The 12079-nt window shown below is 38.7% G+C and overlaps 1 protein-coding gene and 1 long non-coding RNA gene across 4 annotated transcripts in view; one reads left to right on the forward strand and one right to left on the reverse strand.

Annotated features, from left to right (window-relative positions):
- The window catches only part of HPSE2 (heparanase 2 (inactive)), a 631399-nt gene that overhangs the window by 33646 nt on the left and 585674 nt on the right, over nt 1–12079 (reverse strand). The gene's annotated exons all lie outside the window — the stretch shown is intronic.
- Nucleotides 10074–12079, forward strand: part of LOC112672168 (uncharacterized) — a 29114-nt gene continuing 27108 nt past the window's right edge. For both annotated transcript variants that reach the window (XR_003144082.3, XR_003144081.2), the window contains exons 1-2: nt 10074–10157; nt 10701–10967. This is a non-coding gene — a long non-coding RNA (uncharacterized LOC112672168). The remainder of the gene's footprint in view (nt 10158–10700; nt 10968–12079) is intronic.

The following is a 12079-nucleotide window of genomic DNA, read 5'->3' on the forward strand; positions in this document are numbered from 1 at the left end:
TTGCGTGCTTCTCAGAAAGCACACACTCACAGACCTAGGAATTAGAATCTCCAGGGGTGGGGCCCCAAAATTGTGTGGCTTTCTAGGTGATTCTGATGCTCATTAAAGTTAGAGAAGCACTGCTCAAGAGCACCTATCTAAGGGTGGAATTGCTATGTCATACAAAAATATACAAATATTCAACTTTACAGGATAATGCCAAACTGTTTTCCAAAGTGATTTCAGTTATTCCAACTTGTACTTCCTCCAGCATTGTCTGTATAAGTTCCCTTTGATCCACATCTTTGCCAACATCTGTTCTTTTCTGACTGAATTTTTGCCAATCTAGTGGGCACAAAATGTCTAGTTCTTTTTGTGTGTTAAGAAGTCCTTCCTCGTGTCCAGTTCATAGATATTTTATATTTTCTTTTATAACTTTTGAAGGTTTTTTCCCCTCTAATCATTACATCTTTAATCAATCTAGAATTGATCTGCTAGTATGGTGTGTGAGGTAGGTGCCTAACTTCATATTTTCTATGTGGATAGTGAGTTATACCAGCATTGTTTATTAAATAGTCTCTTTTTCTTTAGTGATCTGTAATGTCCTCTGTGTTATATATCAAACTTTCATATATTCATAGGTTTGTTTCAGGGTTCTCTATTCTGTCCCATTGTGTTGTCCTGCATCACTGCCACACTGTTTTAATTACCATTGTTTTACATAAGTCTTGAAATCTGGTAGAGCAAACCCTCCTATCTTATTCTTCAGGAATGATTTTGCTAATCTTGGACCTTTGCTCAGCTACAGACATTTCAGAATTAGATTATTAAGTATCTAAACAAAATCTTCTGGGACTTTGGAATTTCAGTGAATTTACAGCTCAAATGAGAAGAGTTTACATTCTTATATTATTGAGTCTTCTCATCCATAAATACAAAAGGCAGTGAAAAGTAAATTCCTTCCAGTCAAGGAATCTTTTCTCTTTCTTTGTTTCTTTTTGTCTGTTTGTTTCTTTTCTTTCTTTCAAAGTTCACAATCATCTAATTTTTTTTCTATTCAGAAAGTATCCTAGATGTTTCACAATGAAAACTAATCTTGAAAGGAGAAGAAAACATGGAAATATTTTCTGTTCAGAGACTGAAATCAGGAAACATTTTATTTTTAGGAGTTTTCTGTTAACCATTTAGTAGTAAGCATGGCAATAAGGAGAATCTGGTGTTAAGCCTCAAATTTCCTCTATTGGCAGATTCACTGATTTTCCATTTCTAGAGAAAGCACTTTCAAAGTGTTTCTGTATTCCTTTTCCCCTTTATTCTCTGCTTATCCTTTTGGTATTCTATGCAATCTATTTGCAACGATCTCTTTACTTACACTTTCATTTCTAAAAGCACACATGGATGGACAAAAGCCTTTATTTCCCCACCTCCCACCCCACCCCACCCAACCTCCTGGAATTCAAGGATAGTGTGCTCAGGTAAAGTATGTGATCTAGGCAATATCTGTGTGTTTCTCAGATGCGGTAGGCAAATATTTGCTTTTTTAAAAAATACTTACATTTGGCTCATACATATATTGTTTAAGTGAACATATATTTGTGATAACATTGTGTATATAGGTATATAAGCAATAGGTTGATAAACATGAAACTTAGGATAATGGGGTGGGGTGGGAGGAATCAGGAATTGCATAATGGGAGAACGTAGAGGTTGATGGTAGTAGCTTCGTTTTGGGGTTGGGTGGTGGAGTCATGGTGCTGTTTTGTTCTGCTTTAAAAGTAACATGTAGGCATAGATAATCTTTTGAACATGTCAAATAAAATATTAAAAAGATAATAAAAGAAAATTGTGTATGCATTTGTTTATCAGAGCTTCCCTTTTGAAGATGACATTGTCAATCCACCCATAAGCTGGTATCCCTTAATTGTTTTGCCCAAAGAGAGATGAGTTTATGGTAATATGCTGCTAGTTCATCATCTCTTCCTTCAGGGGAATAGAGGATTTGGGTTGGTGGGAGTTGATGGTAGGTTAAAAGTCAAGTTGAATGTGAAAATTTCACCTTTACTTAGTTCCATGTACAATTTTCAGACTCCTCTCTTACCTTTGCTCTTCTCAGTTCCCTATTTATCCTACCTCTTTTTAAAAATTCTACCATCCCTGTTTTTCTGTCCTTATCTCTCCCTCATGTACACCAGCTCCCAACAGAATCAAATTATATTTTCTATGGGCCTCATTTTGATAGTCCCTCCGTTTCTCCTCTTTCTTTCTTTTATTTGACTATAGATACGTGCCATTTATATAATCACAAGTAAAACTAAGCAAATGAAATGATTCCTGAATATCTGTTAAGGAAATGACATGAAAAAGTAGAAGAAATGACCTCTATGTATAGAGTAGATAGGAAAAATGAAGAATGCTCATGCATATCTTATAACAACAACAAGGGGCACCTGGGTGGCTCTGTGGTTGAGCTTCTGCCTTTGGCCCAGGTCATGATCCTGGGATCCTGAGATCGAGTCCTACATCAGGCTTTCCAAGTGGAGCCTGCTTCTCCCTCTGCTTATGTCTCTGCCTCTCTCTCTGTGTCTCGTGAATAAATAAATAACTAAAATCTTTAAAAAGAAAACAACAACAACAATACATTATATGAAAGAAAGATGGAGTATAAATAGAAGTTTTCAGACAGTAAGAGTCATCAAGAAGGAGGGCTAATATAATGGCTTTTTTGTCAATAAAAAAATCTAAAGCAAAGAATGCACTGCAATTTTCAAGGGACAGAGGGAGAAACAAACAGACATTCTTTAAGTGTATCAGACAAAGGAAAGGTGGAAGAAAAATAGTGTTCATTTATTAGCTGGAGAGGGAAAACTAATAACAGATGACACTAAAAAGACAGAAGTTTTAAATCTTTTCTTTTCCTTTACTATTTATCAAAAAGTCAATTGCTGTCTGAAAGCTAGACAATGCAGTGTATGGAGTAAGTTGAACCAAAATAAATGGGAAAAGAGAAAGAAACTGACAGAATTTTGCAGAATTTACTGGATTAATCACTGAACTGTGTGTTCCTTGAGGTCTAAGACTAGTTACCCATTGCTATAGCTCACGCCTAGTAGAGCACCTGCCTTGCAGGAGGTGCTAGAACTAAATTATGGAATGTGGAATTATGGAATCTTATGTTTATGGTTCCATGCTAGGTATTAAGTATATAGTGGTGATAAGACACATGCAGTTCTTGCTATCATGAAGCTTATATTTAGCAAGAAGAAAGCGTTAAGTAAATAATTAATTTTAATTGTATAATGGTAATGGAGGACTCTGTGAGTCTGCAATATAATAGAACTTGTGACCCAATCTAGGGTCACTTCCTTGTGGTGAGGAAAGAAATCTCTCATGGAGTAAAAGACTTCATTTAAGATTTGAAGAAAAAAGGGGAGAGGATAGAAAGTGTTTTAGTCAAGAGAAAGAGCTTAGGAAAAGTCTCTGAGAAGGGGAAGAGTTTGTTTGGAATGTTTGAGAATCTGAAAGCAGACCAACTGAGCTTGGAACTCAGCAGTAAATACAAAATGAGGATGGCAGGGCCAGTTCTTGTAGACCTTAGGATTCTAGAATTTGTCTTAAAATAAATGGGAAGCCACTGTAAAATTTTAACAGAAAAACAGATACTATTCAAATTACATTTAGCAAGTTGACTTTCACAGCTGGGAAGAAAACAGACTGGAGAAAACCCTTTAGGAGATTAGTTTAGAAGAAAAATGATCATTTGATTAAGGTGAGGAAGTTAAATTAGAAGGGGATTTTGAGAAATACTTAGGAGATAAAATTGATTGGACATGGTGATTGATTAGATACAGAGAATGAGCATGAAACCTGGATTTGGAGCTTTTTAAGTGCTCCAATCCTTAATTCTAGAGGATGGGATGACTACAGCAAGACAAGTACAGTATATCCCTTCAATCCTCAACGCACCTCCTCCTAACACAATCCTAGCCCACAAAAGCTTAGTGTGATCAGGTTTTGACAGAGACAAGCACAGAACATACCTAAGAGAAATCAGAGTGATAATGATATCCAACAAATTGCAATGGATGAATATTTCCTAATGTGTCCCTGAAATTTAGTTCTGAAGTTTCTTTTTATTTTTAGTGCATACTAAATCCAATGCATATTTTTGAAATGTTTTGTCTTTATTTACTTACTTCATCCACTACTTCTCACATTTACTATATCCATTGATATAGATCTAGCTGGGCAAGGGGACCCTTGCTTTAGAGAGCCAAGCTCTGGTCTTCCTTTGGCAGCACCCTTCTCCATGGGGTAAGAAGTCCACAGAGCCAAGGGCCTATGCCTCTTTCTAGACCATGTTCTGAGCCCCAGAATTCCCTATTTTATAGCCAGGACTTCGTATCATAGATCTCAACCTGGAATCTGGCTTCCTAAGAGTAGACAATAGTTTAGAGGTATGCACTACTAGGCTGAAAAGGTGGAAAAGGTCAGCTGGTTATGGAGATGTGATCAGGGCTTGGGCTTTAGACTGGGTTAGCTACAATACATGACCATGACGCCCTTGATGATACACTAGGGTGTAGGTAGGGGTGCTGAGCTACGGCCCTATGTGCTTACCAACTAAGTGAGAGCTGTGAATACATTCTTGACTTCTACAAACATTTTCTGAACATATATTAGTGGCACACAAACTTTTCCGTTGAGTCTGGGTGACACAAAGATGAACAAGACATCTTCCTGTCCTCTAGGAACTTAGTGGTCAAGATACATGTAAATAATTCTCTGTAAAACGAGGCTGACCAAAGTAAACTCCACATGAGCAGAAACCACTTGTAGTACTTTGGGAATTTAGAGAGGAAGCAATTACTTATGACCAGGAGATTCAGGGAAAGCTTCACAGAGAAACAAAAGTGGAGAAATAATGTGCTTAGAGTTGAAAGATACACATTTAAATCCTGGACAGTGATTTATTATCTCTAAACCCCAGTCTCCTTATAGGGGTTTAATGAGATGATATATCTGGAAACATTTGTCATTGTGCCTGGTAAATAAAATATTTAATACATGCTGCTTATTCTTCTCTTTATTCCTTGAAAGATTTCTTTAGCCTCATGAAAATAGTTATATTCCAGTATGTACATAGTTGTATCACAGGAAAATCACAATTTTCCCTGAAAACATAAACATAACTGGTATGTGTGTGGAGGGGGTTGGGGTATGTGTGTGTGCTTGGGTGTGTGTGTATACATGTGTGCATGTTTTGGAAGATTAGGGATTGTTGGAAGAGGCCTCCTTGAGGTCAGAGCTTACCTTTGCATCCCCAATGTCTGTGAACATAGATATTGGCACTCAACAAATGTTTGATTGAATAAATGATCAAATGAAGATTCTCTTCCTGAAGCTGATGGAGGGGTAGCTTCCAGGGATGAATGGGAGTGAAATGACAACTTTGCAAGATTCAAAGGTTATGGTTTTTCTGAGCACTGGTGGCCTTGCTGCAGCTTCCTAAACTTGTTTAATCTCAATATTTTCTTCTTGTGAATAATATAGATGCACTGAAGTAGACAGCAAAATGACAAATATTTTTCCTTCACGGAGTTTCTTGTCTGACTTGCAAAGTCACAAAAAACCTAGTTACGTTTTAGTGGGCATAAATACTACACCAATAGCCACCTTCATCTAGTATCTGACCTTAGAGAGCCAAGAAGAAATGAAGTGGAACATCACTGTGGATTTTGGCGCTAGACATGGCAGTGTGCCAGAGCTCACGTGTAAGGGAAAGAACCCTGCTGCTCCAACTTCCTCCACAGAGAGGGAGCTGCAGGGAAGATTCAGATCCAGAAAGTTTCCATGTGACTAAGGCATCTTTGGAAATACTAAAAGCTACAGTTTTCCCTGCTACCCTCCCTGGAGGGGATGAAATCCCTCCAATCAATTTTTTTTTTTTTTTTTTTTACCACCTTACTCACAACTATCAAATGGCTTCCTGATGTTTACAGTCTAGAGACCAGTGGCTAAACTGGTGGTTTTCAAACATGAATTGGCCTCTTACCATCCTGTCTTTCTCTACCGGGCCTTTTATGCTCGAGGACATTGATTTTTTTCTTCCTCCCACCTTGGACAAGGCCTTCCAGTTTCTCTAATTACCTCCCCATCTCATCCCACACATCCCTCCCCAGTATGCACGATTACTAGTGCATACATATATGCTTTGTTAACTCTTAATTCAGATATTAGCTTTAGGGTCACTTTCCTAGGAAAGTCTTCCTGGACCACCCGCATTCCCTACCTGGGCTAAGTCACATTTCTGTGTTATATGTTCTCATAGAACTATAGAAATGGTTTCTCTTAGGATACCTGATTCAGTTTGTATTTACACATTTATGGGTAGGATTTTATGGTTCATATATCTCTTCTCTTCTACACTATGACTTCCATGATGGTGGTGCTGTGTTTTCTCACAGCTGTGTGCCTGAGCCTAACACAGTACCTGGAACATAAAGGTGCTTGTTAAAGAGGGGATACTAAAGGGGCCTAGAGATACCCATTTACCCCTTGTTCTGGCCTCCTGCCCCTTGCTCCTCTTCCTCAGTCTTATCTACAGCTGGACTTTGGGTAATCTACTTTGAAACAAATTACAGAGTTTTTCTGTACTCAGCTTCATCAATCCCAGACTTAAGTAAGGGTGGGAGGAAGCACTGGCTCAGTGGGGCTCTGTGATGCAGTGGGGCTCTGTGATGCAGTCTGTGATGTGATGCTCTGTGGGGCAGCAGTGAGGAACATCTAGCTCAGTACAATGGGGATGATGCCCAAACCAGAGAATTGAGCAGACTCAAGACCTAGGAAGCTTTCAGCCTATAAAGGCATCCCAGAGAGTCATCACTCAAGGGGCACCAGAAGTACTGGGGTATAAAATCAAGATTCCAGGAATACGTGGAAGCAATCACAAGCTTGCACAAAGGGTTATAAGGGCCCATCTTGAATCTGATCTGAGACAAGGCAAGTGATGTTGTCTGGCTTCAAAATGCCAGGGGCAGAACTGAGAAGTTTGCTTTAAAATGAAGCCAAATTATACGCTTTCAGTGAGAGTTATTTTTGGCAAATATGCATTATTCTATCCTTATTTCAACAACTTTGATAGTCAGATCATGAAAGTCTAGCATGTCATTGAAACACTTCTTAGTGTTTAATATCAAGAATAAATTGCCAAATGGCACAGCCACTGTGGAAAACAGTTTGGCAGTTCCTCAAAAAATTAAACATAGAATTACCCCCAACACAGCAATTTCACTTCTAGGAATATACCCCAAAGAACTGAAATCAGGGAGGCAAACAGACTCTTGTACATGAATGTTCATTATAGCATTGTTCACAACATACAAAAGGTGAAAAGAACCCAAGTGTCCATCACTAGATGAATTTAATGTGGTCTATCCACACAGTGGTATCTTATTCAGTCATCAAAAGGAATGAAGTTCTGACACATGCTACAACATGGCTGAACTTTGAAAACATGCTAAGTGAAACAAGCCAGACACAAAGGACAAATATTGTATGATTCCACTTATATTAACATCTAGAGTAAGTAAATTCAGAGACACAGAAAGTAGAATAGAGGTTACTAGAGGGCATATGGGGGGTAGGTGAGAATAGGACGTTATAGTTATTGCTTAATGGGTATAGCTTTCTATTCAGAGTTATGAAAAATTTTGGAAATAGCAGAGATGGTTGCACAATATTGAGAATATACTTAATGCCACTGAATTGTACACTTAAAAATGGTTAAATTAGCAAATTTTATGTTCTATATACTTTATCAGAATGAAAAAAGGAATTGTCAGAAATAATCTTTCTTGAGAATGACTTGGAAATATGCATCTCAGCCTCAAATTGCTGCATACCCTTTGACCCAACAATTCCACCTCTCATAATTTATCTCAAAGAAATAATCATAATATGTGCAAAGATTTGTCTGCAAGATGGCTGCAGTAGGTATAGTTGGTTTTGTGCCCTAAATTCCTTCTCCTGATAACAGCATGTGGATCTACTAGGAAGCGATTCAGCCATGATTGTATACTGTTTATCAAGGTTCCCTGATCTCCACTGAGGAGACTAAGCGATCTTATTAGCCCAGCTGGACTTTCTCTCCAAAGAAATCTGGAAACCGAATGGTATAGCCAAGCACATTAAGAGTGGCTGGAATAGATTTATTCTATGGAGTGGCACTTTGAGCAGACTGTCACTGGTGCTGCCACCTGGGTCCCATGTTTCCCTGGATTCTATCCTTTTTAGGCTGTGTGCTTCAGCTTTTCAACTACCCCATTTCTTCTCCGCTTAAGATCCCTAGATTTCTTCCTTCCCTCTTTGGCTATGGCCAAAGAATCTTAATTGGTTCAGTGGTCATCACAGCATTATTTTTAATGGGGAAAAAAATCTGAAAACAATTACAAGTTCAATAAATAAATTACTGGATAAACAAATTGTAGTAGATCAAACTATGGATATTTTACAGTCCCTAAAAATTATATTTTAGAATAATAATTAATGATGTCAAAACATGTTCATTATGGTGTAGATAAAAAAATCAGGCTCAACACTTCATACAACACCTAGTGCTGTGCTCATCATGACAAGTGTACTCCTTAATCCCTTTCACCTATTTTATCCATCCTCCCAAACACCTTCCCTTTGGTAACCATCAGTTTGTTCTCTACAGTAAAGAGTCTGTTTCTTGGTTTTCTTCTCCCCCCACCCATGTTCATTTGTTTCTTAAATTCCACATATGAGTGAAATCACATGGTATTTGTCTTTTGCTGACTGACTTCTTACACTTAAAATACTCCCTAGTTCCATCCACGTCATTGCAAATGGCAAGATTTCATTCTTTTTGATGGCTGAGTAATATTCCTGTGTGTGTGTGTGTGTGTGTGTGTGTGTGTGTATCACATCTTCTTTATCCATTCATCTGTTGATGGACATATGGGCTCTTTCCACAGTTTGGCTATGGTGGACATTGCTGCTATAAACATTGGGGTGCAAGTGCTTCTTTTTTTAATATTTTATTTATTTATTCATGACAGACAGAGAGAGAGAGAGAGAGAGAGGCAGAGACACAGGTAGAGGGAGAAGCAGGCTCCATGCAGGGAGCCTGATGTGGGACTCGATCTGGGGTCTCCAGGATCAGGCCCTGAGCTGAAGTCCGTGCTAAACCTTTGAGCCACCCGGGCTGCCCACGTAGTTCTATTTTTAACTTTCTGAGGAACCTCCATACTATTTTCCAGAGTGGCTGCATCAGTTTGCATTCCCACCAACAGTATAAGAAGGTTCTCCTTTCTCCATATCCTCATCAACACCCATTGCTTCCTGTGTTGTTGATTTTAGCTATTTTGACTGGTATGAGGGGATATCTCATTGTAGTTTTGATTTGCATTTCCCTAATGATGAGTGATGTTGAGCATCTTTCCACATGTCTTTTGGCTGTCTGAATGTATGTAAGTATTGAATCACTAAATTCTACACCTGAAACTAATATTACACTGTATGTTCACTAGCTGAAATTTAAGTATAAACTTGAAAAAAAAAGAACAGGCTCTAAAGTAGGGTCATCCTATTTTTGAGGAGAATTAAACATTTCTCTGGAGTTAAACTTTAAGGATATACACCAAAATGGAAACAGTATCTATCTCTGAGTAGTACTATCTTTCTTCATCCAGGTCCTCAAAAGGCCCATTCTCTCTCATCTCTGGGCCTTTAGAAACACTGTTCACTGTCCTGTCTGGCTAACTGTTTCATATTTTTTGGATTTCCATCTAAATGAAATTTCCTCTTGGAATACCCTCTGAAACCCTGAGTCCAGGTTAGGTTTTCTCTTGTATGTGATCTGGCAAATCCTGTAGTTTCCTTTTATAGCAGTTTTCACAATGTGTGGTAATTGCCTACTGACTTGTATGTGTTTGTCTACTAGACCTTTCAGGGAGATCAGGGTCCATGTTTTTCATAATAAAGTCAATGAACATCCCTTGGGTGCTATAAGTGTTTCATATGTATTATCTCACTGAATTTATCAAAATAACACTATTATTTTTCCTTTTTATAGGTAAGGATCTGGAGCTTAGAGATATAAAGCAATGTACCTAAGTGCTGGAGTTGTACCTCCAGCATTTAGCACCATGTTTTAGGTATATAGTAAGTGCTTAATAAATATTTGTTGAATTAATGAATGAATATACTAAAATTATGTCAATAAATCTAATTATTGCAGTTCTCTGAATCTATAATTAAAGAGTGTTACTAGAATTTAAAATGCCAGCTTGGGAGCACCTGGGTGGCTCCATCATTTAAGCATCTGCCTTTGGCTCAAGTCATGATCCTGGGACCCTGGGATGGAGCCCCATGTCAAGCTCCCTGATCAGTGGGGAGCCTACTTCTCCCTCTTCCTCTGCCTTTCCCTCTGCTCATTCTCTCTTTTTTTCACAAATAAACATATAAAATCTTGAAAAAAAATAAAGTGCCAGCCTGATCAAATGAGTAAGATGTCAGTATACAGCTAAAGGGGGAAACAACATCTTATCTTCACTGATTAGTGAATTCACTGTGAAGATCCCTAAAAAATTCAGAGCCACTTCTGCATAGAGATAAAAATCTGTCCCATCTTTTCTCCTCCTATGAATGCTTCTGTGAGAATTAGTTAAATAGCAGCCATACTTCACTGTCTAAACTAGGTACAGGACAAGGCAAGAAGAAAGCACGCTTCTCACCTAAACTGGCCACCAAAATGCCCTGTACTGCTCCTGCTGCACTAGAAGACCTGAACAAAGCTTGAGCCCAGATGTGAATGTCATTTTCCAGACCATCACACTGAGCAATATTCCAGGAATACGAAGAACTAACCTGGGACAAATGTGATAATCAATTGAGTGCTGCACTGAAGCAGAAATGAGCAGACTGCCAAAATCTGAATTTTAAGTTGGGATCCAGCAAACAGAAAAGTAAGTGATAATAACTCTCCTGATTTTCAGTAGGATTGTTTAATCTCCTAAATTCACTGGGTTCTTTCAGACATTCTATGAAAAAAAAATACACACACATATATTTGTCTCTACCCTCAGTTCCTGCTAATATTTGGTTTTTGACTCCATTTCCTGACACGGAGCTCCTAAATCCCTTGTAATTTCCTAGATGATAGGAGCATCTTTTGTTCTAATGAGGTTGCTTTTGTTGGGGTCCTGGGTTGGGGCTGATCATTAGAAAGACAAAGCATGATTAGAAGCTTAAAACTCTCAGTATCCCCTCCCCTATTCTCTAGAGAGGGGCGAGGGGCTACAAATTGAATTAATAATTGATCGTACCTATGTGATGTAGCCTCCATAAAGATCCCCAAAACACAGGGTTCGGAGAGCTTCTGGGTTGGTAAACACATCCATGTGCCAGGAGGGTGGTATACTCCAGCTCCACAGGGACACAGTTCCTGTGTTCAGGACTCTTCTGAACCGTGCTCTATTTCTCACTTCATCTGGCTGTTCATCAGTATCCTTTATCATATTCTTTATTCTCTTTTATCATATTCTTTATTACATAATAACCAGTAAGACTAATTAAGTGTTTCCCTGAATTCTGTGAGCCATTCTAGTAAATTATCAGACCTGAGGAGGGAGTCATGGGAACCCTGGCTTTGTTGGTCAGAAGTACAAGGGACAGCCAGGGATTTGTGATTGGTGTCTGAAGTGGGGGCAGTACTGTGAGACAGCTCTGGTGGGACCTGATGCTACTCCAGGTAGATAGTTTCAGAACTAAACTGAATCACAGGACACTCAGCTGGATCGGATAATTGATTGTTTTGGGAAAAAAACCTCCACATCTGGGGTTAGAAGTGTGAGTGTGGCAGAATGTGGAAAAAAAACAAACAAACCAGTGAGTCTTCTCAGACAGATTCTTGGTTCCAGGCAGTTACTTTTTTTTTTTTTTTTTTTTTAATTTTTATTTATTTATGATAGTCTCACAGAGAGAGAGAGAGGCAGAGACACAGGCAGAGGGAGAAGCAGGCTCCATGCTGGGAGCCTGACGTGGGATTTGATCCCGGGTCTCCAGGATCGCGCCCTGG

The sequence above is a fragment of the Canis lupus genome, chromosome 28, assembly GCF_003254725.2.
Source record: "Canis lupus dingo isolate Sandy chromosome 28, ASM325472v2, whole genome shotgun sequence".
Taxonomy (NCBI): Eukaryota; Metazoa; Chordata; class Mammalia; order Carnivora; family Canidae; genus Canis; species Canis lupus.